Source organism: Hyla sarda, unplaced genomic scaffold (assembly GCF_029499605.1).
Source record: "Hyla sarda isolate aHylSar1 unplaced genomic scaffold, aHylSar1.hap1 scaffold_448, whole genome shotgun sequence".
Classification (NCBI taxonomy): Eukaryota; Metazoa; Chordata; class Amphibia; order Anura; family Hylidae; genus Hyla; species Hyla sarda.
In genome coordinates, this window is record NW_026610461.1 from 113,291 (window position 1) to 137,012 (window position 23,722).

General features: G+C 44.5%; 8 non-coding genes and 1 pseudogene across 8 annotated transcripts; all 9 read right to left on the reverse strand.

Moving 5' to 3' along the window:
- Positions 1-473: 473 nt before the first annotated feature.
- LOC130335209 (U2 spliceosomal RNA) lies at positions 474-664 on the reverse strand. Its single transcript, XR_008876876.1, has one exon. It is a non-coding gene; the product is annotated as a U2 spliceosomal RNA (small nuclear RNA).
- A 2,097-nt stretch (positions 665-2,761) lies between these two features.
- Positions 2,762-2,937, reverse strand: LOC130335153 (U2 spliceosomal RNA; annotated as a pseudogene).
- A 6,796-nt stretch (positions 2,938-9,733) lies between these two features.
- Positions 9,734-9,924, reverse strand: LOC130335210 (U2 spliceosomal RNA). The gene has a single exon (XR_008876877.1). It is a non-coding gene; the product is annotated as a U2 spliceosomal RNA (small nuclear RNA).
- A 2,098-nt stretch (positions 9,925-12,022) lies between these two features.
- Positions 12,023-12,213, reverse strand: LOC130335211 (U2 spliceosomal RNA). The gene has a single exon (XR_008876878.1). It is a non-coding gene; the product is annotated as a U2 spliceosomal RNA (small nuclear RNA).
- A 2,092-nt stretch (positions 12,214-14,305) lies between these two features.
- On the reverse strand, positions 14,306-14,496 carry LOC130335212 (U2 spliceosomal RNA). The gene has a single exon (XR_008876879.1). It is a non-coding gene; the product is annotated as a U2 spliceosomal RNA (small nuclear RNA).
- Positions 14,497-16,586: 2,090 nt separating this feature from the next.
- Positions 16,587-16,777, reverse strand: LOC130335214 (U2 spliceosomal RNA). Its single transcript, XR_008876880.1, has one exon. It is a non-coding gene; the product is annotated as a U2 spliceosomal RNA (small nuclear RNA).
- Positions 16,778-18,854: 2,077 nt separating this feature from the next.
- On the reverse strand, positions 18,855-19,045 carry LOC130335216 (U2 spliceosomal RNA). Its single transcript, XR_008876882.1, has one exon. It is a non-coding gene; the product is annotated as a U2 spliceosomal RNA (small nuclear RNA).
- A 2,093-nt stretch (positions 19,046-21,138) lies between these two features.
- Positions 21,139-21,329, reverse strand: LOC130335217 (U2 spliceosomal RNA). The gene has a single exon (XR_008876883.1). It is a non-coding gene; the product is annotated as a U2 spliceosomal RNA (small nuclear RNA).
- Positions 21,330-23,419: 2,090 nt separating this feature from the next.
- LOC130335164 (U2 spliceosomal RNA) lies at positions 23,420-23,610 on the reverse strand. Its single transcript, XR_008876850.1, has one exon. It is a non-coding gene; the product is annotated as a U2 spliceosomal RNA (small nuclear RNA).
- Positions 23,611-23,722: the final 112 nt, after the last annotated feature.

A 23,722-nucleotide genomic window follows, 5' to 3' on the forward strand; every position in this document is an offset into this window, starting at 1 on the left:
CCCCCCCCCCATGTTATGTTACATAGTTACATAGTTAGTACGGTCGAAAAAAGACATATGTCCATCACGTTCAACCAGGGAATTAAGGGGTAGGGGTGTGGCGCGATATTGGGGAAGGGATGAGATTTTATATTTCTTCATAAGCATTAATCTTATTTTGTCAATTAGGAACATTCAGCACCCACCCGCTATCAAGGCAGCTGCCTATCATGTCATGCCCTACCTGCACAGGTGTGCTGGCTACTCAAATGATCCAATTAAGGAGGCCATTTAGTCAGCAGCAGCAGAAGTCCTGTGCCTGGACGCTCCAACAGGGGCCAGACACAAGCAGAAGCAGAAGCAGCAGAAGCAGCAGCAGCATCACCTTTTGTTTTTTGGCTGCAGCAGCAGCAAGGCCCACAGGGCTGGCTAGCTGGCTAGCCAGCAAGCAGGTAGCAATGAAAGTAGGAATCTTTCTTTTTAACCCTGTAAGGGGGTGGTGCACTGTACCCGAAGATACTGCCATATCGGGTCAATGCATAGGGCGACGGAAGCAAGCTTCGAAATCGGCCCCCGTTCTCAAAAATCCATTTAATATATGGTCCCCAGATAGGGGACGTATCAGATATTAAACTGATAAGAACAGATACTACACTTGATCTTAGCCAAAAGGCCGAGAAGCGATAACCGTGAAAGGGGCGGGCCCAACAAGGTCCCCTTCATGGGCACTATCACTGCTTGCTGTCAGGGAGGCTGCCAGACAATTTTCCATGCACACTCTGGGCTGGGGGGCAGTCAACCACCAGTACACACAGCAGAACCTAAACCCATACCATTATTGCTAAGCAGCAAGACAGGGGCCCATTGCACTCCCACGGGGCCTTTTTAAATGCAATCCATAACCCGGATTTGCCAGGAACCCTTCTTACTCCTCCTACTTGCATGTGACACTGGGCTTAGGATCTGCATAGGAAACACACACACAAGCACACACCTACCTTTGTTGCCTGCAGATGCCTCCTTGGCTGTCCCCAAACGGTATCAAACCAACACCCACGGGAAGCTGTAAGCATAGAGGACATGCCTGCACCCCATTGGACTTACCTGTGTGGGTTAAATCCGGGTTATTTGACAACCTATGGCGGTGATGGTTCTGCTCAGGCAGAGCAGTGCTGATGCTCCTCATAAAGCTGTCGCTGCTGTGAAGGTTCTAGGTGACATCACAAATCCCTATGGTTACATACACAACAAAGCTGGGTTGTTGTTGTTTACACTCTGCAAGGCCTGTGGAAGTGAGTGACATCATAGCACTGTAGTTCTGAGGGTTCAAGATGGATGCAACAATCTCCTGTTGCTTCTATGAAGGCCGTAATAGACGACATCACCAAACAGCTCCATAGTCACATACACAGCAAAGGAGAGATGTTGTTTACACCTAGTGATGTCAGTGGTATTGAGTGACATCACAGCACAGTGCTAAGGCTCCTGGGCCTGGACACAGCAGCGGCTGCAATATCTCAACGGAGAATACGTTTATATCTATGTGTGTGTGTGTGCGCATATATATATATATGTATATATATATATATATATATATATATATATATATATATATTTCTCCGCCGAAATCACTTTTAAACCCATTTCCACCTTTTTTTCCCTTCTCTTCCTCTTACTTTTTTTTCACGTTTTTTTACGTTTTTCTCCTTTTCGCCTCTTTTCTGGGCGTATTATTCTTCTTTTTCTTCTTTTTTTTCGTCTAATGCATACCCCATCAGTGCAGCAATGCTTATTCAATACCGCCAGCAGATGGAGACACTGGGGGATAATTTTCTAAGGATTTATACTGATTTTTCCTGTCTGAATTTGTCGCACAGAAAGTTGCAGGCCAAATATGTGTGACATTTCTGCGACTTTAGCTTCTAGAGCATTTTTACAACATTATACATAGGTGCTGAATACATAAAAAGCGACTGTTCAGCGACAGACAAGTCGCATCGGCTGAAAGTAGGCCAGAATGTCAGTCCATGTTGGAGCAGGTTTAGATACAGTCTAAAGCATAGATCTCAAAGTCTGTGCACAGAATTTAGCAAGGGCCTCGCACCTTCTGATGCATCAGGTAGGTGCACAATAGCATAGCCTAACCCTCTGTACTTTGGTCTATATTGATGCGGGACATAGACAGCCAGCTGATGACCAATCCATTAGTGCAATGGATGGCTGGAAGCATTTGTCTTTGCCTTTGCAATACCACAGAAGCAATGCATGGTCAATGTACAGCAATGACACACCTGTGTGAACAGCCAGGAGACCCCCCCCATGTTATGTTACATAGTTACATAGTTAGTACGGTCGAAAAAAGACATATGTCCATCACGTTCAACCAGGGAATTAAGGGGTAGGGGTGTGGCGCGATATTGGGGAAGGGATGAGATTTTATATTTCTTCATAAGCATTAATCTTATTTTGTCAATTAGGAACATTCAGCACCCACCCGCTATCAAGGCAGCTGCCTATCATGTCATGCCCTACCTGCACAGGTGTGCTGGCTACTCAAATGATCCAATTAAGGAGGCCATTTAGTCAGCAGCAGCAGAAGTCCTGTGCCTGGACGCTCCAACAGGGGCCAGACACAAGCAGAAGCAGAAGCAGCAGAAGCAGCAGCAGCACCACCTTTTGTTTTTTGGCTGCAGCAGCAGCAAGGCCCACAGGGCTGGCTAGCTGGCTAGCCAGCAAGCAGGTAGCAATGAAAGTAGGAATCTTTCTTTTTAACCCTGTAAGGGGGTGGTGCACTGTACCCGAAGATACTGCCATATCGGGTCAATGCATAGGGCGACGGAAGCAAGCTTCGAAATCGGCCCCCGTTCTCAAAAATCCATTTAATATATGGTCCCCAGATAGGGGACGTATCAGATATTAAACTGATAAGAACAGATTTTTTACTTTTAGATATAATATTCTTAGACTAAAAGACCTTACGCAGTCCAGGTTACACTTAGTCTGCTAAAAGCATATTCCACAGATGTAGATTCCAAAAACTTTTAGCCACTTTGTGACCTAATCTTTTTTTATCCAATAAATAGAAAACATACATCTCACTAAGAGCTAGGCGAACACAATCTTTAGAGGTAATAGTGTCTCTTTTAAAAAGAAGAATATTCCTCGTCTTCCATAGTGCAATTTTAATACAATTTATACTAATCCACAAAACCCGAGACTTCTCCACAGATAAAACATTATAAAATCCATATAAAATAACTTCATGATTTAAAAAATTAAGATCAGAAATGAATTTTAGTAAGGGTCCTATCAAATGCCATATCTCTTGGGCGTAAAAACAGTTCCAAAAAAGGTGTAAAACTGTTTCCTCACTAGGACACCCCATTCTCGGGCACTTTGCACTACGACACAATCCTCTTCTGTGTTGGAATTCTCTGGTAGGCAAACATTGATGTGCTATCTGCCAGGCCAGATCTTTTAAGTCATTAGATAAGAATCCCATATTCACCATCCTCCAAACTCTTAGAGATTTCTCAGTGGAATAATTAGATATTAAGCAAATCTGTTCTATCTTCCTGATTTCAGGAACTAATTTTCGTGCATTACTACAAATTTCTTGACTAAAATTAGCAATGCCATAAATACGAATAATCTTTTCTAAAACCACATAGTGCGCTGGGGGAATAAATAAGATTGGGGACGTTAAAGGTAAGGTTATCCACTTTCTTTTTCTAAAAATGTGACCTGCAGCATATTTTAAAAAATAAGACCAATAACAGTTTCTTTGCAAGCCATTAAAACACATAGAAAAAAAGTGAATATATAAAAACCTTTTTAAATCAGGCACATCCTTACCCCCCAATTTCTTTGTCTTCATCATTACATCTCTCCTGAGTTTATCCATTTTAGACCCCCATAAAAAATGAAAGCAAATCTTGTTTAAAAACTTCAAGGTGCGTTCACTCGGTGGGAAAACCAAGCTTAAATATAGCATGATAGGTAGCAACAAAGCTTTCATTATCAGTACTTTTCCTTCTATTGTTAATTTCCTCATTTTCCAAAAACTTATTTTCTTTTGCACTTTCTCTTTGACGATGGACCAGCTTTCCTCTCCATTATTTTCATTGTCAAAAATGACACCCAAGATTTTGATTTTATCATATTGCACATTCACCTCCGTATTGCCCCAATTCCCTATTGCAAAGCAATCACATTTATTTTTATTTAATTTGAAGCCAGAGCCCTCACAAAAAAATTCTGTCTGTCTGATAGCACGTTTCAGGGATGGTTCATCTGAACATAGAATATTAACATCATCCATGTATGCTATCGTCTTTACGCTCTGTCCTCCACTTCCAGGGATTGGCACTCCTCTAATGAACTTATCTTTTCTCAAAACATTCAACAGAGGTTCTATTGCACATATGAAAAGAATGGGTGATAGGGGGCACCCCTGTTTCACCCCAGACTGTAAACATACCTCTTGGGATAAAAAACCGTTAATTAAAATACGACTAAAACAGTTTTTATATAAAAGTGCAATTTTTCCAACAATAAAATCAGGAAAATTCATTTTCTTTAAAACCAACCATAAAAAATCATGAGAAACACGGTCATAAGCCTTTTGAAAATCCAAGGATAAAATTGCCAATTTCTGATCACATTGTTTCTGATACCATAAAACATCTTTTACAAGGTTTAGATGATCACTTATTTTCCTTCCAGGTACTCCGCATACTTGGTCACTGTGTATAACCTTAGCAATTACCTGCTTGAGCCTATTTGCTAAAATTTTTGCTAAAACCTTATAGTCTGTATTTAGCAGGGTAATAGGCCTCCAATTTTCTAATTTAGAGATGTCTCCTTTTTTAAAAATCAGAGTAACAACACCATCTCTCCAGGACGCAGGTAAAATCTCAGATTTAAAAGCACAGTTAAAAATACCTAAAAGATCATCTTTTAAAATGGACCAAAAACACAGATAAAATTCAACTGGCAACCCATCCGAACCAGGTGTTTTACCATTTAAAAAACTCTTAAAAGTGCTTAAAAGTTCAGGTAAAAAGATTTCATCACAAAGGCTCTCTTGGTCAGTTTTGTCAAGTTTTGAATCGAAGGTATCTAAAACATCACTAGTAAAGGAAATATCAATATCTTTTTTATTAAAAAGCTCCTGATAAAATACTTGTGCTTCTCGCAACATCTCTTCATTAGTTATCTTCCCTTCTATTACAGATATCATTTCTTTCTTTCCCACCACCTTCTTAAAAAAGAATCTCGAACACTTTTCATCATTCTCCAGACATTGCACCTTGCTGTTAAAAATCATTTCTTTTCCTTTTTGACTAATGGCATTTTTTATTTCATTCTTTGTCTGAGCAATAACATCATCCATCTCAAGCCCGGCTTGCTTTAGTTTATAATATGTTTGGATTTTAGTGTTTAACATTTTAAACCATAACTTTTTCTCCTTAGCCTTTTGGATGCCCACACGGATAAAAAACTGTTTAGTCCACTTTTTAACATCCTCCCACCAAACCAAAATATTTTTATATTGGGATTGACGCAATCTCCATTTGTTATAAGCAGCAATAAAATCATTTTTTGTTTTCATGTCCTCTAATAAAGTAGTGTTGAGCTTCCAAACGCCTCTGCCTTTCTCTAGGCCAGGTAAAGTGACATGTGCATATAATAACTTATGATCAGAGAAAATATTTGATAAAAGAGAAACATCAACTAGATTAAAACTTTCCGATAAAAAAATAAAATCAATCCTGGATTTGCAGACATTATTTTCCCATGTGTAACCAGGGTCGTCTGGGTATTTTCTCCTCCAGACATCGGTAAAGTTAAAATCCTCAGTCATACTCTTAATCTGTTTCTCTGTTTTATCCACTCTGACATGCACACTTCCACTCTCACGATGATCACCACTCATACAACAATTAAAATCTCCAGCCATTAAAATAGGTGTTGAACCTGGGATAAAAGCCTGAATATCATTAATCAAGTCGGCTCTCTCATTTTTTTCAGGAGAAGCATAGATGTTAAAAAGCTTAATCTCCGAGCCATTGTACTTAATATTAACTAATAGCGCTCTACCAGGTATAATTTCTAAGAAGGACAAAACTTGTACATCTGAACCTCTAAACAAGATCCCAACACCTGAAGATCTGTTCATATTGTCACCCGACCAGACCGATGGTCCCAAAGTCCAGCCACGACAAAGGTCCTCATAATTTGGACTATGTTCAATTCCACATTCTTGTAAAAAGAACAGAGAACAGTCCAAGGTCTCTAAAAAACTAAACAAAGCAGCCCTTCTCGTAGGGCTCTTTAGACCTCTCACATTAAGAGAGGAGCACTTTAAGGAAGCTATTCGCTACTGGAGTTTGAGTCCGATATGAAACCCACAGGTGACTCCGGGCTTTCGAACTCTTTGATATTTTTTGGATCGGACGCTGATCTTATAGAAGGCCTCCATGCATGTTGACTGTCCTCACATTCGTCTGAGCTTTTTTTGACAGGCCGTTTAATGCCAAGTTGTGGCTCATCTCCGAGTTCCTTCTTCCGCTTGATCTCCTTCACGCCAACCTCCATGGCTTCACTGCTCACTAGTGACCCTTCACCGCCAGAACCCTCCACAGAAGGTCTCCCCTCTGTCTCAGGCACAGCAGCAGAAAGGTCCATAAGCTCCGCCACGACATCAGAAGTTACAGCCGGCTTTTCTGAAGGCGCCTCAGACCGCTGGGGTGCTTTCGCAGGTGGTACTTCAGCTTGCACTACACCCACTCTCCCCGCTACACGGTCAGCCCACGATCTAGCTACACTGGAACGGAGACTGCAATCTTTAAAGGCATGGCCTTCTTCACCACAAATGTTGCAGACGATTTTAGCACAGTCCTTAGAAACATGGCCTTCTTGATTGCACCGACCACAGCGAACTCTAGTGTCCGTGCAAACTTCCATAGTATGTCCGAATTTCTTACATTTCCTACAAAAAGTAGGCATCTCGGGATAAAACAAATAGCCCTTATCCCGACCGATAGAAAAGTTGGAGGGTGGATGACACAACCCTCCAATGCCAGTAGCATCCTCCTTCATTTTCACAAAAAACTTATGTTTCCCCGTCCATAGGTCTTCTGAATTCATCACCTTATGGGAATACTTAACAGAACTGCAGTATTTCCCCAAAAAGAGCTCAATATGGGACACAGTCACAAAGGGATTGTGCATACACACAACTAGAGGAATATCGCCTCCAGTATACAACACTGTGACCGTGATCCCATCAAGCTCAGCAAGGTCTTGATTGCTTTTCAGCTTCTCAAAAAGATTCTGGCATGCATAAGCAGAGTCCAGAGTTAGGATGAAGCTGCCCTTCCGAGGATCTCTGAGACAGACGATGTTCTCTTTCTTCACCCCAAGAAGCTTGTAGAGAGTTTCTTTCACAAAATAAGAAAGTTGGACGAGTTCTTGCTTGTCTTCATCAACATCAAAGCGAAAGGAAAAACGAATCCGCGTTTCACCGGATGTAAGGTAACGGATGCGAACACCCATCTTGTCGATCGCCTTTTCGGTTCCTCGTAGCAGCCCCCCTTGAAAAAGGTAGGACAAACTCCCAGGATCCCCCTGACCAGACACTTGATCTAGCCAAAAGGCCGAGAAGCGATAACCGTGAAAGGGGCGGGCCCAACAAGGTCCCCTTCATGGGCACTATCACTGCTTGCTGTCAGGGAGGCTGCCAGACAATTTTCCATGCACACTCTGGGCTGGGGGGCAGTCAACCACCAGTACACACAGCAGAACCTAAACCCATACCATTATTGCTAAGCAGCAAGACAGGGGCCCATTGCACTCCCACGGGGCCTTTTTAAATGCAATCCATAACCCGGATTTGCCAGGAACCCTTCTTACTCCTCCTACTTGCATGTGACACTGGGCTTAGGATCTGCATAGGAAACACACACACAAGCACACACCTACCTTTGTTGCCTGCAGATGCCTCCTTGGCTGTCCCCAAACGGTATCAAACCAACACCCACGGGAAGCTGTAAGCATAGAGGACATGCCTGCACCCCATTGGACTTACCTGTGTGGGTTAAATCCGGGTTATTTGACAACCTATGGCGGTGATGGTTCTGCTCAGGCAGAGCAGTGCTGATGCTCCTCATAAAGCTGTCGCTGCTGTGAAGGTTCTAGGTGACATCACAAATCCCTATGGTTACATACACAACAAAGCTGGGTTGTTGTTGTTTACACTCTGCAAGGCCTGTGGAAGTGAGTGACATCATAGCACTGTAGTTCTGAGGGTTCAAGATGGATGCAACAATCTCCTGTTGCTTCTATGAAGGCCGTAATAGACGACATCACCAAACAGCTCCATAGTCACATACACAGCAAAGGAGAGATGTTGTTTACACCTAGTGATGTCAGTGGTATTGAGTGACATCACAGCACAGTGCTAAGGCTCCTGGGCCTGGACACAGCAGCGGCTGCAATATCTCAACGGAGAATACGTTTATATCTATGTGTGTGTGTGCGCATATATATATATATATATATATATATATATATATTTCTCCGCCGAAATCACTTTTAAACCCATTTCCACCTTTTTTTCCCTTCTCTTCCTCTTACTTTTTTTTCACGTTTTTTTACGTTTTTCTCCTTTTCGCCTCTTTTCTGGGCGTATTATTCTTCTTTTTCTTCTTTTTTTTCGTCTAATGCATACCCCATCAGTGCAGCAATGCTTATTCAATACCGCCAGCAGATGGAGACACTGGGGGATAATTTTCTAAGGATTTATACTGATTTTTCCTGTCTGAATTTGTCGCACAGAAAGTTGCAGGCCAAATATGTGTGACATTTCTGCGACTTTAGCTTCTAGAGCATTTTTACAACATTATACATAGGTGCTGAATACATAAAAAGCGACTGTTCAGCGACAGACAAGTCGCATCGGCTGAAAGTAGGCCAGAATGTCAGTCCATGTTGGAGCAGGTTTAGATACAGTCTAAAGCATAGATCTCAAAGTCTGTGCACAGAATTTAGCAAGGGCCTCGCACCTTCTGATGCATCAGGTAGGTGCACAATAGCATAGCCTAACCCTCTGTACTTTGGTCTATATTGATGCGGGACATAGACAGCCAGCTGATGACCAATCCATTAGTGCAATGGATGGCTGGAAGCATTTGTCTTTGCCTTTGCAATACCACAGAAGCAATGCATGGTCAATGTACAGCAATGACACACCTGTGTGAACAGCCAGGAGACCCCCCCCCCCCCCCCATGTTATGTTACATAGTTACATAGTTAGTACGGTCGAAAAAAGACATATGTCCATCACGTTCAACCAGGGAATTAAGGGGTAGGGGTGTGGCGCGATATTGGGGAAGGGATGAGATTTTATATTTCTTCATAAGCATTAATCTTATTTTGTCAATTAGGAACATTCAGCACCCACCCGCTATCAAGGCAGCTGCCTATCATGTCATGCCCTACCTGCACAGGTGTGCTGGCTACTCAAATGATCCAATTAAGGAGGCCATTTAGTCAGCAGCAGCAGAAGTCCTGTGCCTGGACGCTCCAACAGGGGCCAGACACAAGCAGAAGCAGAAGCAGCAGAAGCAGCAGCAGCACCACCTTTTGTTTTTTGGCTGCAGCAGCAGCAAGGCCCACAGGGCTGGCTAGCTGGCTAGCCAGCAAGCAGGTAGCAATGAAAGTAGGAATCTTTCTTTTTAACCCTGTAAGGGGGTGGTGCACTGTACCCGAAGATACTGCCATATCGGGTCAATGCATAGGGCGACGGAAGCAAGCTTCGAAATCGGCCCCCGTTCTCAAAAATCCATTTAATATATGGTCCCCAGATAGGGGACGTATCAGATATTAAACTGATAAGAACAGATACTACACTTGATCTTAGCCAAAAGGCCGAGAAGCGATAACCGTGAAAGGGGCGGGCCCAACAAGGTCCCCTTCATGGGCACTATCACTGCTTGCTGTCAGGGAGGCTGCCAGACAATTTTCCATGCACACTCTGGGCTGGGGGGCAGTCAACCACCAGTACACACAGCAGAACCTAAACCCATACCATTATTGCTAAGCAGCAAGACAGGGGCCCATTGCACTCCCACGGGGCCTTTTTAAATGCAATCCATAACCCGGATTTGCCAGGAACCCTTCTTACTCCTCCTACTTGCATGTGACACTGGGCTTAGGATCTGCATAGGAAACACACACACAAGCACACACCTACCTTTGTTGCCTGCAGATGCCTCCTTGGCTGTCCCCAAACGGTATCAAACCAACACCCACGGGAAGCTGTAAGCATAGAGGACATGCCTGCACCCCATTGGACTTACCTGTGTGGGTTAAATCCGGGTTATTTGACAACCTATGGCGGTGATGGTTCTGCTCAGGCAGAGCAGTGCTGATGCTCCTCATAAAGCTGTCGCTGCTGTGAAGGTTCTAGGTGACATCACAAATCCCTATGGTTACATACACAACAAAGCTGGGTTGTTGTTGTTTACACTCTGCAAGGCCTGTGGAAGTGAGTGACATCATAGCACTGTAGTTCTGAGGGTTCAAGATGGATGCAACAATCTCCTGTTGCTTCTATGAAGGCCGTAATAGACGACATCACCAAACAGCTCCATAGTCACATACACAGCAAAGGAGAGATGTTGTTTACACCTAGTGATGTCAGTGGTATTGAGTGACATCACAGCACAGTGCTAAGGCTCCTGGGCCTGGACACAGCAGCGGCTGCAATATCTCAACGGAGAATACGTTTATATCTATGTGTGTGTGTGCGCATATATATATATATATATATATATATATATATATATATATATATATATATTTCTCCGCCGAAATCACTTTTAAACCCATTTCCACCTTTTTTTCCCTTCTCTTCCTCTTACTTTTTTTTCACGTTTTTTTAAGTTTTTCTCCTTTTCGCCTCTTTTCTGGGCGTATTATTCTTCTTTTTCTTCTTTTTTTTCGTCTAATGCATAACCCATCAGTGCAGCAATGCTTATTCAATACCGCCAGCAGATGGAGACACTGGGGGATAATTTTCTAAGGATTTATACTGATTTTTCCTGTCTGAATTTGTCGCACAGAAAGTTGCAGGCCAAATATGTGTGACATTTCTGCGACTTTAGCTTCTAGAGCATTTTTACAACATTATACATAGGTGCTGAATACATAAAAAGCGACTGTTCAGCGACAGACAAGTCGCATCGGCTGAAAGTAGGCCAGAATGTCAGTCCATGTTGGAGCAGGTTTAGATACAGTCTAAAGCATAGATCTCAAAGTCTGTGCACAGAATTTAGCAAGGGCCTCGCACCTTCTGATGCATCAGGTAGGTGCACAATAGCATAGCCTAACCCTCTGTACTTTGGTCTATATTGATGCGGGACATAGACAGCCAGCTGATGACCAATCCATTAGTGCAATGGATGGCTGGAAGCATTTGTCTTTGCCTTTGCAATACCACAGAAGCAATGCATGGTCAATGTACAGCAATGACACACCTGTGTGAACAGCCAGGAGACCCCCCCCCCCCCCCCCCCCCCCATGTTATGTTACATAGTTACATAGTTAGTACGGTCGAAAAAAGACATATGTCCATCACGTTCAACCAGGGAATTAAGGGGTAGGGGTGTGGCGCGATATTGGGGAAGGGATGAGATTTTATATTTCTTCATAAGCATTAATCTTATTTTGTCAATTAGGAACATTCAGCACCCACCCGCTATCAAGGCAGCTGCCTATCATGTCATGCCCTACCTGCACAGGTGTGCTGGCTACTCAAATGATCCAATTAAGGAGGCCATTTAGTCAGCAGCAGCAGAAGTCCTGTGCCTGGACGCTCCAACAGGGGCCAGACACAAGCAGAAGCAGCAGAAGCAGCAGCAGCACCACCTTTTGTTTTTTGGCTGCAGCAGCAGCAAGGCCCACAGGGCTGGCTAGCTGGCTAGCCAGCAAGCAGGTAGCAATGAAAGTAGGAATCTTTCTTTTTAACCCTGTAAGGGGGTGGTGCACTGTACCCGAAGATACTGCCATATCGGGTCAATGCATAGGGCGACGGAAGCAAGCTTCGAAATCGGCCCCCGTTCTCAAAAATCCATTTAATATATGGTCCCCAGATAGGGGACGTATCAGATATTAAACTGATAAGAACAGATACTACACTTGATCTTAGCCAAAAGGCCGAGAAGCGATAACCGTGAAAGGGGCGGGCCCAACAAGGTCCCCTTCATGGGCACTATCACTGCTTGCTGTCAGGGAGGCTGCCAGACAATTTTCCATGCACACTCTGGGCTGGGGGGCAGTCAACCACCAGTACACACAGCAGAACCTAAACCCATACCATTATTGCTAAGCAGCAAGACAGGGGCCCATTGCACTCCCACGGGGCCTTTTTAAATGCAATCCATAACCCGGATTTGCCAGGAACCCTTCTTACTCCTCCTACTTGCATGTGACACTGGGCTTAGGATCTGCATAGGAAACACACACACAAGCACACACCTACCTTTGTTGCCTGCAGATGCCTCCTTGGCTGTCCCCAAACGGTATCAAACCAACACCCACGGGAAGCTGTAAGCATAGAGGACATGCCTGCACCCCATTGGACTTACCTGTGTGGGTTAAATCCGGGTTATTTGACAACCTATGGCGGTGATGGTTCTGCTCAGGCAGAGCAGTGCTGATGCTCCTCATAAAGCTGTCGCTGCTGTGAAGGTTCTAGGTGACATCACAAATCCCTATGGTTACATACACAACAAAGCTGGGTTGTTGTTGTTTACACTCTGCAAGGCCTGTGGAAGTGAGTGACATCATAGCACTGTAGTTCTGAGGGTTCAAGATGGATGCAACAATCTCCTGTTGCTTCTATGAAGGCCGTAATAGACGACATCACCAAACAGCTCCATAGTCACATACACAGCAAAGGAGAGATGTTGTTTACACCTAGTGATGTCAGTGGTATTGAGTGACATCACAGCACAGTGCTAAGGCTCCTGGGCCTGGACACAGCAGCGGCTGCAATATCTCAACGGAGAATACGTTTATATCTATGTGTGTGTGTGCGCATATATATATATATATATATATATATATATATATATATATATATATTTCTCCGCCGAAATCACTTTTAAACCCATTTCCACCTTTTTTTCCCTTCTCTTCCTCTTACTTTTTTTCACGTTTTTTTACGTTTTTCTCCTTTTCGCCTCTTTTCTGGGCGTATTATTCTTCTTTTTCTTCTTTTTTTTCGTCTAATGCATACCCCATCAGTGCAGCAATGCTTATTCAATACCGCCAGCAGATGGAGACACTGGGGGATAATTTTCTAAGGATTTATACTGATTTTTCCTGTCTGAATTTGTCGCACAGAAAGTTGCAGGCCAAATATGTGTGACATTTCTGCGACTTTAGCTTCTAGAGCATTTTTACAACATTATACATAGGTGCTGAATACATAAAAAGCGACTGTTCAGCGACAGACAAGTCGCATCGGCTGAAAGTAGGCCAGAATGTCAGTCCATGTTGGAGCAGGTTTAGATACAGTCTAAAGCATAGATCTCAAAGTCTGTGCACAGAATTTAGCAAGGGCCTCGCACCTTCTGATGCATCAGGTAGGTGCACAATAGCATAGCCTAACCCTCTGTACTTTGGTCTATATTGATGCGGGACATAGACAGCCAGCTGATGACCAATCCATTAGTGCAATGGATGGCTGGAAGCATTTGTCTTTGCCTTTGCAATACCACAGAAGCAATGCATGGTCAATGTACAGCAATGACACACCTGTGTGAACAGCCAGGAGACCCCCCCCCCCCCCCCATGTTATGTTACATAGTTACATAGTTAGTACGGTCGAAAAAAGACATATGTCCATCACGTTCAACCAGGGAATTAAGGGGTAGGGGTGTGGCGCGATATTGGGGAAGGGATGAGATTTTATATTTCTTCATAAGCATTAATCTTATTTTGTCAATTAGGAACATTCAGCACCCACCCGCTATCAAGGCAGCTGCCTATCATGTCATGCCCTACCTGCACAGGTGTGCTGGCTACTCAAATGATCCAATTAAGGAGGCCATTTAGTCAGCAGCAGCAGAAGTCCTGTGCCTGGACGCTCCAACAGGGGCCAGACACAAGCAGAAGCAGAAGCAGCAGAAGCAGCAGCAGCACCACCTTTTGTTTTTTGGCTGCAGCAGCAGCAAGGCCCACAGGGCTGGCTAGCTGGCTAGCCAGCAAGCAGGTAGCAATGAAAGTAGGAATCTTTCTTTTTAACCCTGTAAGGGGGTGGTGCACTGTACCCGAAGATACTGCCATATCGGGTCAATGCATAGGGCGACGGAAGCAAGCTTCGAAATCGGCCCCCGTTCTCAAAAATCCATTTAATATATGGTCCCCAGATAGGGGACGTATCAGATATTAAACTGATAAGAACAGATACTACACTTGATCTTAGCCAAAAGGCCGAGAAGCGATAACCGTGAAAGGGGCGGGCCCAACAAGGTCCCCTTCATGGGCACTATCACTGCTTGCTGTCAGGGAGGCTGCCAGACAATTTTCCATGCACACTCTGGGCTGGGGGGCAGTCAACCACCAGTACACACAGCAGAACCTAAACCCATACCATTATTGCTAAGCAGCAAGACAGGGGCCCATTGCACTCCCACGGGGCCTTTTTAAATGCAATCCATAACCCGGATTTGCCAGGAACCCTTCTTACTCCTCCTACTTGCATGTGACACTGGGCTTAGGATCTGCATAGGAAACACACACACAAGCACACACCTACCTTTGTTGCCTGCAGATGCCTCCTTGGCTGTCCCCAAACGGTATCAAACCAACACCCACGGGAAGCTGTAAGCATAGAGGACATGCCTGCACCCCATTGGACTTACCTGTGTGGGTTAAATCCGGGTTATTTGACAACCTATGGCGGTGATGGTTCTGCTCAGGCAGAGCAGTGCTGATGCTCCTCATAAAGCTGTCGCTGCTGTGAAGGTTCTAGGTGACATCACAAATCCCTATGGTTACATACACAACAAAGCTGGGTTGTTGTTGTTTACACTCTGCAAGGCCTGTGGAAGTGAGTGACATCATAGCACTGTAGTTCTGAGGGTTCAAGATGGATGCAACAATCTCCTGTTGCTTCTATGAAGGCCGTAATAGACGACATCACCAAACAGCTCCATAGTCACATACACAGCAAAGGAGAGATGTTGTTTACACCTAGTGATGTCAGTGGTATTGAGTGACATCACAGCACAGTGCTAAGGCTCCTGGGCCTGGACACAGCAGCGGCTGCAATATCTCAACGGAGAATACGTTTATATCTATGTGTGTGTGTGTGCGCATATATATATATATATATATATATATATATATATATATATATTTCTCCGCCGAAATCACTTTTAAACCCATTTCCACCTTTTTTTCCCTTCTCTTCCTCTTACTTTTTTTTCACGTTTTTTTACGTTTTTCTCCTTTTCGCCTCTTTTCTGGGCGTATTATTCTTCTTTTTCTTCTTTTTTTTCGTCTAATGCATACCCCATCAGTGCAGCAATGCTTATTCAATACCGCCAGCAGATGGAGACACTGGGGGATAATTTTCTAAGGATTTATACTGATTTTTCCTGTCTGAATTTGTCGCACAGAAAGTTGCAGGCCAAATATGTGTGACATTTCTGCGACTTTAGCTTCTAGAGCATTTTTACAACATTATACATAGGTGCTGAATACATAAAAAGCGACTGTTCAGCGACAGACAAGTCGCATCGGCTGAAAGTAGGCCAGAATGTCAGTCCATGTTGGAGCAGGTTTAGATACAGTCTAAAGCATAGATCTCAAAGTCTGTGCACAGAATTTAGCAAGGGCCTCGCACCTTCTGATGCATCAGGTAGGTGCACAATAGCATAGCCTAACCCTCTGTACTTTGGTCTATATTGATGCGGGACATAGACAGCCAGCTGATGACCAATCCATTAGTGCAATGGATGGCTGGAAGCATTTGTCTTTGCCTTTGCAATACCACAGAAGCAATGCATGGTCAATGTACAGCAATGACACACCTGTGTGAACAGCCAGGAGACCCCCCCCCCCCCCCATGTTATGTTACATAGTTACATAGTTAGTACGGTCGAAAAAAGACATATGTCCATCACGTTCAACCAGGGAATTAAGGGGTAGGGGTGTGGCGCGATATTGGGGAAGGGATGAGATTTTATATTTCTTCATAAGCATTAATCTTATTTTGTCAATTAGGAACATTCAGCACCCACCCGCTATCAAGGCAGCTGCCTATCATGTCATGCCCTACCTGCACAGGTGTGCTGGCTACTCAAATGATCCAATTAAGGAGGCCATTTAGTCAGCAGCAGCAGAAGTCCTGTGCCTGGACGCTCCAACAGGGGCCAGACACAAGCAGAAGCAGAAGCAGCAGAAGCAGCAGCAGCACCACCTTTTGTTTTTTGGCTGCAGCAGCAGCAAGGCCCACAGGGCTGGCTAGCTGGCTAGCCAGCAAGCAGGTAGCAATGAAAGTAGGAATCTTTCTTTTTAACCCTGTAAGGGGGTGGTGCACTGTACCCGAAGATACTGCCATATCGGGTCAATGCATAGGGCGACGGAAGCAAGCTTCGAAATCGGCCCCCGTTCTCAAAAATCCATTTAATATATGGTCCCCAGATAGGGGACGTATCAGATATTAAACTGATAAGAACAGATACTACACTTGATCTTAGCCAAAAGGCCGAGAAGCGATAACCGTGAAAGGGGCGGGCCCAACAAGGTCCCCTTCATGGGCACTATCACTGCTTGCTGTCAGGGAGGCTGCCAGACAATTTTCCATGCACACTCTGGGCTGGGGGGCAGTCAACCACCAGTACACACAGCAGAACCTAAACCCATACCATTATTGCTAAGCAGCAAGACAGGGGCCCATTGCACTCCCACGGGGCCTTTTTAAATGCAATCCATAACCCGGATTTGCCAGGAACCCTTCTTACTCCTCCTACTTGCATGTGACACTGGGCTTAGGATCTGCATAGGAAACACACACACAAGCACACACCTACCTTTGTTGCCTGCAGATGCCTCCTTGGCTGTCCCCAAACGGTATCAAACCAACACCCACGGGAAGCTGTAAGCATAGAGGACATGCCTGCACCCCATTGGACTTACCTGTGTGGGTTAAATCCGGGTTATTTGACAACCTATGGCGGTGATGGTTCTGCTCAGGCAGAGCAGTGCTGATGCTCCTCATAAAGCTGTCGCTGCTGTGAAGGTTCTAGGTGACATCACAAATCCCTATGGTTACATACACAACAAAGCTGGGTTGTTGTTGTTTACACTCTGCAAGGCCTGTGGAAGTGAGTGACATCATAGCACTGTAGTTCTGAGGGTTCAAGATGGATGCAACAATCTCCTGTTGCTTCTATGAAGGCCGTAATAGACGACATCACCAAACAGCTCCATAGTCACATACACAGCAAAGGAGAGATGTTGTTTACACCTAGTGATGTCAGTGGTATTGAGTGACATCACAGCACAGTGCTAAGGCTCCTGGGCCTGGACACAGCAGCGGCTGCAATATCTCAACGGAGAATACGTTTATATCTATGTGTGTGTGTGCGCATATATATATATATATATATATATATATATATATATATATATATATATATATATATTTCTCCGCCGAAATCACTTTTAAACCCATTTCCACCTTTTTTTCCCTTCTCTTCCTCTTACTTTTTTTTCACGTTTTTTTACGTTTTTCTCCTTTTCGCCTCTTTTCTGGGCGTATTATTCTTCTTTTTCTTCTTTTTTTTCGTCTAATGCATACCCCATCAGTGCAGCAATGCTTATTCAATACCGCCAGCAGATGGAGACACTGGGGGATAATTTTCTAAGGATTTATACTGATTTTTCCTGTCTGAATTTGTCGCACAGAAAGTTGCAGGCCAAATATGTGTGACATTTCTGCGACTTTAGCTTCTAGAGCATTTTTACAACATTATACATAGGTGCTGAATACATAAAAAGCGACTGTTCAGCGACAGACAAGTCGCATCGGCTGAAAGTAGGCCAGAATGTCAGTCCATGTTGGAGCAGGTTTAGATACAGTCTAAAGCATAGATCTCAAAGTCTGTGCACAGAATTTAGCAAGGGCCTCGCACCTTCTGATGCATCAGGTAGGTGCACAATAGCATAGCCTAACCCTCTGTACTTTGGTCTATATTGATGCGGGACATAGACAGCCAGCTGATGACCAATCCATTAGTGCAATGGATGGCTGGAAGCATTTGTCTTTGCCTTTGCAATACCACAGAAGCAATGCATGGTCAATGTACAGCAATGACACACCTGTGTGAACAGCCAGGAGACCCCCCCCCCCCCCCCCCCCCCATGTTATGTTACATAGTTACATAGTTAGTACGGTCGAAAAAAGACATATGTCCATCACGTTCAACCAGGGAATTAAGGGGTAGGGGTGTGGCGCGATATTGGGGAAGGGATGAGATTTTATATTTCTTCATAAGCATTAATCTTATTTTGTCAATTAGGAACATTCAGCACCCACCCGCTATCAAGGCAGCTGCCTATCATGTCATGCCCTACCTGCACAGGTGTGCTGGCTACTCAAATGATCCAATTAAGGAGGCCATTTAGTCAGCAGCAGCAGAAGTCCTGTGCCTGGACGCTCCAACAGGGGCCAGACACAAGCAGAAGCAGAAGCAGCAGAAGCAGCAGCAGCAAGGCCCACAGGGCTGGCTAGCTGGCTAGCCAGCAAGCAGGTAGCAATGAAAGTAGGAATCTTTCTTTTTAACCCTGTAAGGGGGTGGTGCACTGTACCCGAAGATACTGCCATATCGGGTCAATGCATAGGGCGACGGAAGCAAGCTTCGAAATCGGCCCCCGTTCTCAAAAATCCATTTAATATATGGTCCCCAGATAGGGGACGTATCAGATATTAAACTGATAAGAACAGATACTACACTTGATCTTAGCCAAAAGGCCGAGAAGCGATAACCGTGAAAGGGGCGGGCCCAACAAGGTCCCCTTCATGGGCACTATCACTGCTTGCTGTCAGGGAGGCTGCCAGACAATTTTCCATGCACACTCTGGGCTGGGGGGCAGTCAACCACCAGTACACACAGCAGAACCTAAACCCATACCATTATTGCTAAGCAGCAAGACAGGGGCCCATTGCACTCCCACGGGGCCTTTTTAAATGCAATCCATAACCCGGATTTGCCAGGAACCCTTCTTACTCCTCCTACTTGCATGTGACACTGGGCTTAGGATCTGCATAGGAAACACACACACAAGCACACACCTACCTTTGTTGCCTGCAGATGCCTCCTTGGCTGTCCCCAAACGGTATCAAACCAACACCCACGGGAAGCTGTAAGCATAGAGGACATGCCTGCACCCCATTGGACTTACCTGTGTGGGTTAAATCCGGGTTATTTGACAACCTATGGCGGTGATGGTTCTGCTCAGGCAGAGCAGTGCTGATGCTCCTCATAAAGCTGTCGCTGCTGTGAAGGTTCTAGGTGACATCACAAATCCCTATGGTTACATACACAACAAAGCTGGGTTGTTGTTGTTTACACTCTGCAAGGCCTGTGGAAGTGAGTGACATCATAGCACTGTAGTTCTGAGGGTTCAAGATGGATGCAACAATCTCCTGTTGCTTCTATGAAGGCCGTAATAGACGACATCACCAAACAGCTCCATAGTCACATACACAGCAAAGGAGAGATGTTGTTTACACCTAGTGATGTCAGTGGTATTGAGTGACATCACAGCACAGTGCTAAGGCTCCTGGGCCTGGACACAGCAGCGGCTGCAATATCTCAACGGAGAATACGTTTATATCTATGTGTGTGTGTGCGCATATATATATATATATATATATATATATATATATATATATATATATATATTTCTCCGCCGAAATCACTTTTAAACCCATTTCCACCTTTTTTTCCCTTCTCTTCCTCTTACTTTTTTTTCACGTTTTTTTACGTTTTTCTCCTTTTCGCCTCTTTTCTGGGCGTATTATTCTTCTTTTTCTTCTTTTTTTTCGTCTAATGCATACCCCATCAGTGCAGCAATGCTTATTCAATACCGCCAGCAGATGGAGACACTGGGGGATAATTTTCTAAGGATTTATACAGATTTTTCCTGTCTGAATTTGTCGCACAGAAAGTTGCAGGCCAAATATGTGTGACATTTCTGCGACTTTAGCTTCTAGAGCATTTTTACAACATTATACATAGGTGCTGAATACATAAAAAGCGACTGTTCAGCGACAGACAAGTCGCATCGGCTGAAAGTAGGCCAGAATGTCAGTCCATGTTGGAGCAGGTTTAGATACAGTCTAAAGCATAGATCTCAAAGTCTGTGCACAGAATTTAGCAAGGGCCTCGCACCTTCTGATGCATCAGGTAGGTGCACAATAGCATAGCCTAACCCTCTGTACTTTGGTCTATATTGATGCGGGACATAGACAGCCAGCTGATGACCAATCCATTAGTGCAATGGATGGCTGGAAGCATTTGTCTTTGCCTTTGCAATACCACAGAAGCAATGCATGGTCAATGTACAGCAATGACACACCTGTGTGAACAGCCAGGAGACCCCCCCCCCCCATGTTATGTTACATAGTTACATAGTTAGTACGGTCGAAAAAAGACATATGTCCATCACGTTCAACCAGGGAATTAAGGGGTAGGGGTGTGGCGCGATATTGGGGAAGGGATGAGATTTTATATTTCTTCATAAGCATTAATCTTATTTTGTCAATTAGGAACATTCAGCACCCACCCGCTATCAAGGCAGCTGCCTATCATGTCATGCCCTACCTGCACAGGTGTGCTGGCTACTCAAATGATCCAATTAAGGAGGCCATTTAGTCAGCAGCAGCAGAAGTCCTGTGCCTGGACGCTCCAACAGGGGCCAGACACAAGCAGAAGCAGAAGCAGCAGAAGCAGCAGCAGCACCACCTTTTGTTTTTTGGCTGCAGCAGCAGCAAGGCCCACAGGGCTGGCTAGCTGGCTAGCCAGCAAGCAGGTAGCAATGAAAGTAGGAATCTTTCTTTTTAACCCTGTAAGGGGGTGGTGCACTGTACCCGAAGATACTGCCATATCGGGTCAATGCATAGGGCGACGGAAGCAAGCTTCGAAATCGGCCCCCGTTCTCAAAAATCCATTTAATATATGGTCCCCAGATAGGGGACGTATCAGATATTAAACTGATAAGAACAGATACTACACTTGATCTTAGCCAAAAGGCCGAGAAGCGATAACCGTGAAAGGGGCGGGCCCAACAAGGTCCCCTTCATGGGCACTATCACTGCTTGCTGTCAGGGAGGCTGCCAGACAATTTTCCATGCACACTCTGGGCTGGGGGGCAGTCAACCACCAGTACACACAGCAGAACCTAAACCCATACCATTATTGCTAAGCAGCAAGACAGGGGCCCATTGCACTCCCACGGGGCCTTTTTAAATGCAATCCATAACCCGGATTTGCCAGGAACCCTTCTTACTCCTCCTACTTGCATGTGACACTGGGCTTAGGATCTGCATAGGAAACACACACACAAGCACACACCTACCTTTGTTGCCTGCAGATGCCTCCTTGGCTGTCCCCAAACGGTATCAAACCAACACCCACGGGAAGCTGTAAGCATAGAGGACATGCCTGCACCCCATTGGACTTACCTGTGTGGGTTAAATCCGGGTTATTTGACAACCTATGGCGGTGATGGTTCTGCTCAGGCAGAGCAGTGCTGATGCTCCTCATAAAGCTGTCGCTGCTGTGAAGGTTCTAGGTGACATCACAAATCCCTTTGGTTACATACACAACAAAGCTGGGTTGTTGTTGTTTACACTCTGCAAGGCCTGTGGAAGTGAGTGACATCATAGCACTGTAGTTCTGAGGGTTCAAGATGGATGCAACAATCTCCTGTTGCTTCTATGAAGGCCGTAATAGACGACATCACCAAACAGCTCCATAGTCACATACACAGCAAAGGAGAGATGTTGTTTACACCTAGTGATGTCAGTGGTATTGAGTGACATCACAGCACAGTGCTAAGGCTCCTGGGCCTGGACACAGCAGCGGCTGCAATATCTCAACGGAGAATACGTTTATATCTATGTGTGTGTGTGCGCATATATATATATATATATATATATATATATATATATATATATATTTCTCCGCCGAAATCACTTTTAAACCCATTTCCACCTTTTTTTCCCTTCTCTTCCTCTTACTTTTTTTTCACGTTTTTTTACGTTTTTCTCCTTTTCGCCTCTTTTCTGGGCGTATTATTCTTCTTTTTCTTCTTTTTTTTCGTCTAATGCATACCCCATCAGTGCAGCAATGCTTATTCAATACCGCCAGCAGATGGAGACACTGGGGGATAATTTTCTAAGGATTTATACTGATTTTTCCTGTCTGAATTTGTCGCACAGAAAGTTGCAGGCCAAATATGTGTGACATTTCTGCGACTTTAGCTTCTAGAGCATTTTTACAACATTATACATAGGTGCTGAATACATAAAAAGCGACTGTTCAGCGACAGACAAGTCGCATCGGCTGAAAGTAGGCCAGAATGTCAGTCCATGTTGGAGCAGGTTTAGATACAGTCTAAAGCATAGATCTCAAAGTCTGTGCACAGAATTTAGCAAGGGCCTCGCACCTTCTGATGCATCAGGTAGGTGCACAATAGCATAGCCTAACCCTCTGTACTTTGGTCTATATTCATGCGGGACATAGACAGCCAGCTGATGACCAATCCATTAGTGCAATGGATGGCTGGAAGCATTTGTCTTTGCCTTTGCAATACCACAGAAGCAATGCATGGTCAATGTACAGCAATGACACACCTGTGTGAACAGCCAGGAGACCCCCCCCCCCCCCCATGTTATGTTACATAGTTACATAGTTAGTACGGTCGAAAAAAGACATATGTCCATCACGTTCAACCAGGGAATTAAGGGGTAGGGGTGTGGCGCGATATTGGGGAAGGGATGAGATTTTATATTTCTTCATAAGCATTAATCTTATTTTGTCAATTAGGAACATTCAGCACCCACCCGCTATCAAGGCAGCTGCCTATCATGTCATGCCCTACCTGCACAGGTGTGCTGGCTACTCAAATGATCCAATTAAGGAGGCCATTTAGTCAGCAGCAGCAGAAGTCCTGTGCCTGGACGCTCCAACAGGGGCCAGACACAAGCAGAAGCAGAAGCAGCAGAAGCAGCAGCAGCACCACCTTTTGTTTTTTGGCTGCAGCAGCAGCAAGGCCCACAGGGCTGGCTAGCTGGCTAGCCAGCAAGCAGGTAGCAATGAAAGTAGGAATCTTTCTTTTTAACCCTGTAAGGGGGTGGTGCACTGTACCCGAAGATACTGCCATATCGGGTCAATGCATAGGGCGACGGAAGCAAGCTTCGAAATCGGCCCCCGTTCTCAAAAATCCATTTAATATATGGTCCCCAGATAGGGGACGTATCAGATATTAAACTGATAAGAACAGATTTTTTTTTTTTTTTTTAGTTAACCCTCAGAACTCCATCAGAGCTCTAAGATCTTATTTGAGCTTGATTTTTTGTTCATCATCAGGAAAACCCGTTTTTCTTTATTTCTTTATCTCTTTTTTTTTTTTTTTTTAAACAATAAAAGAAACC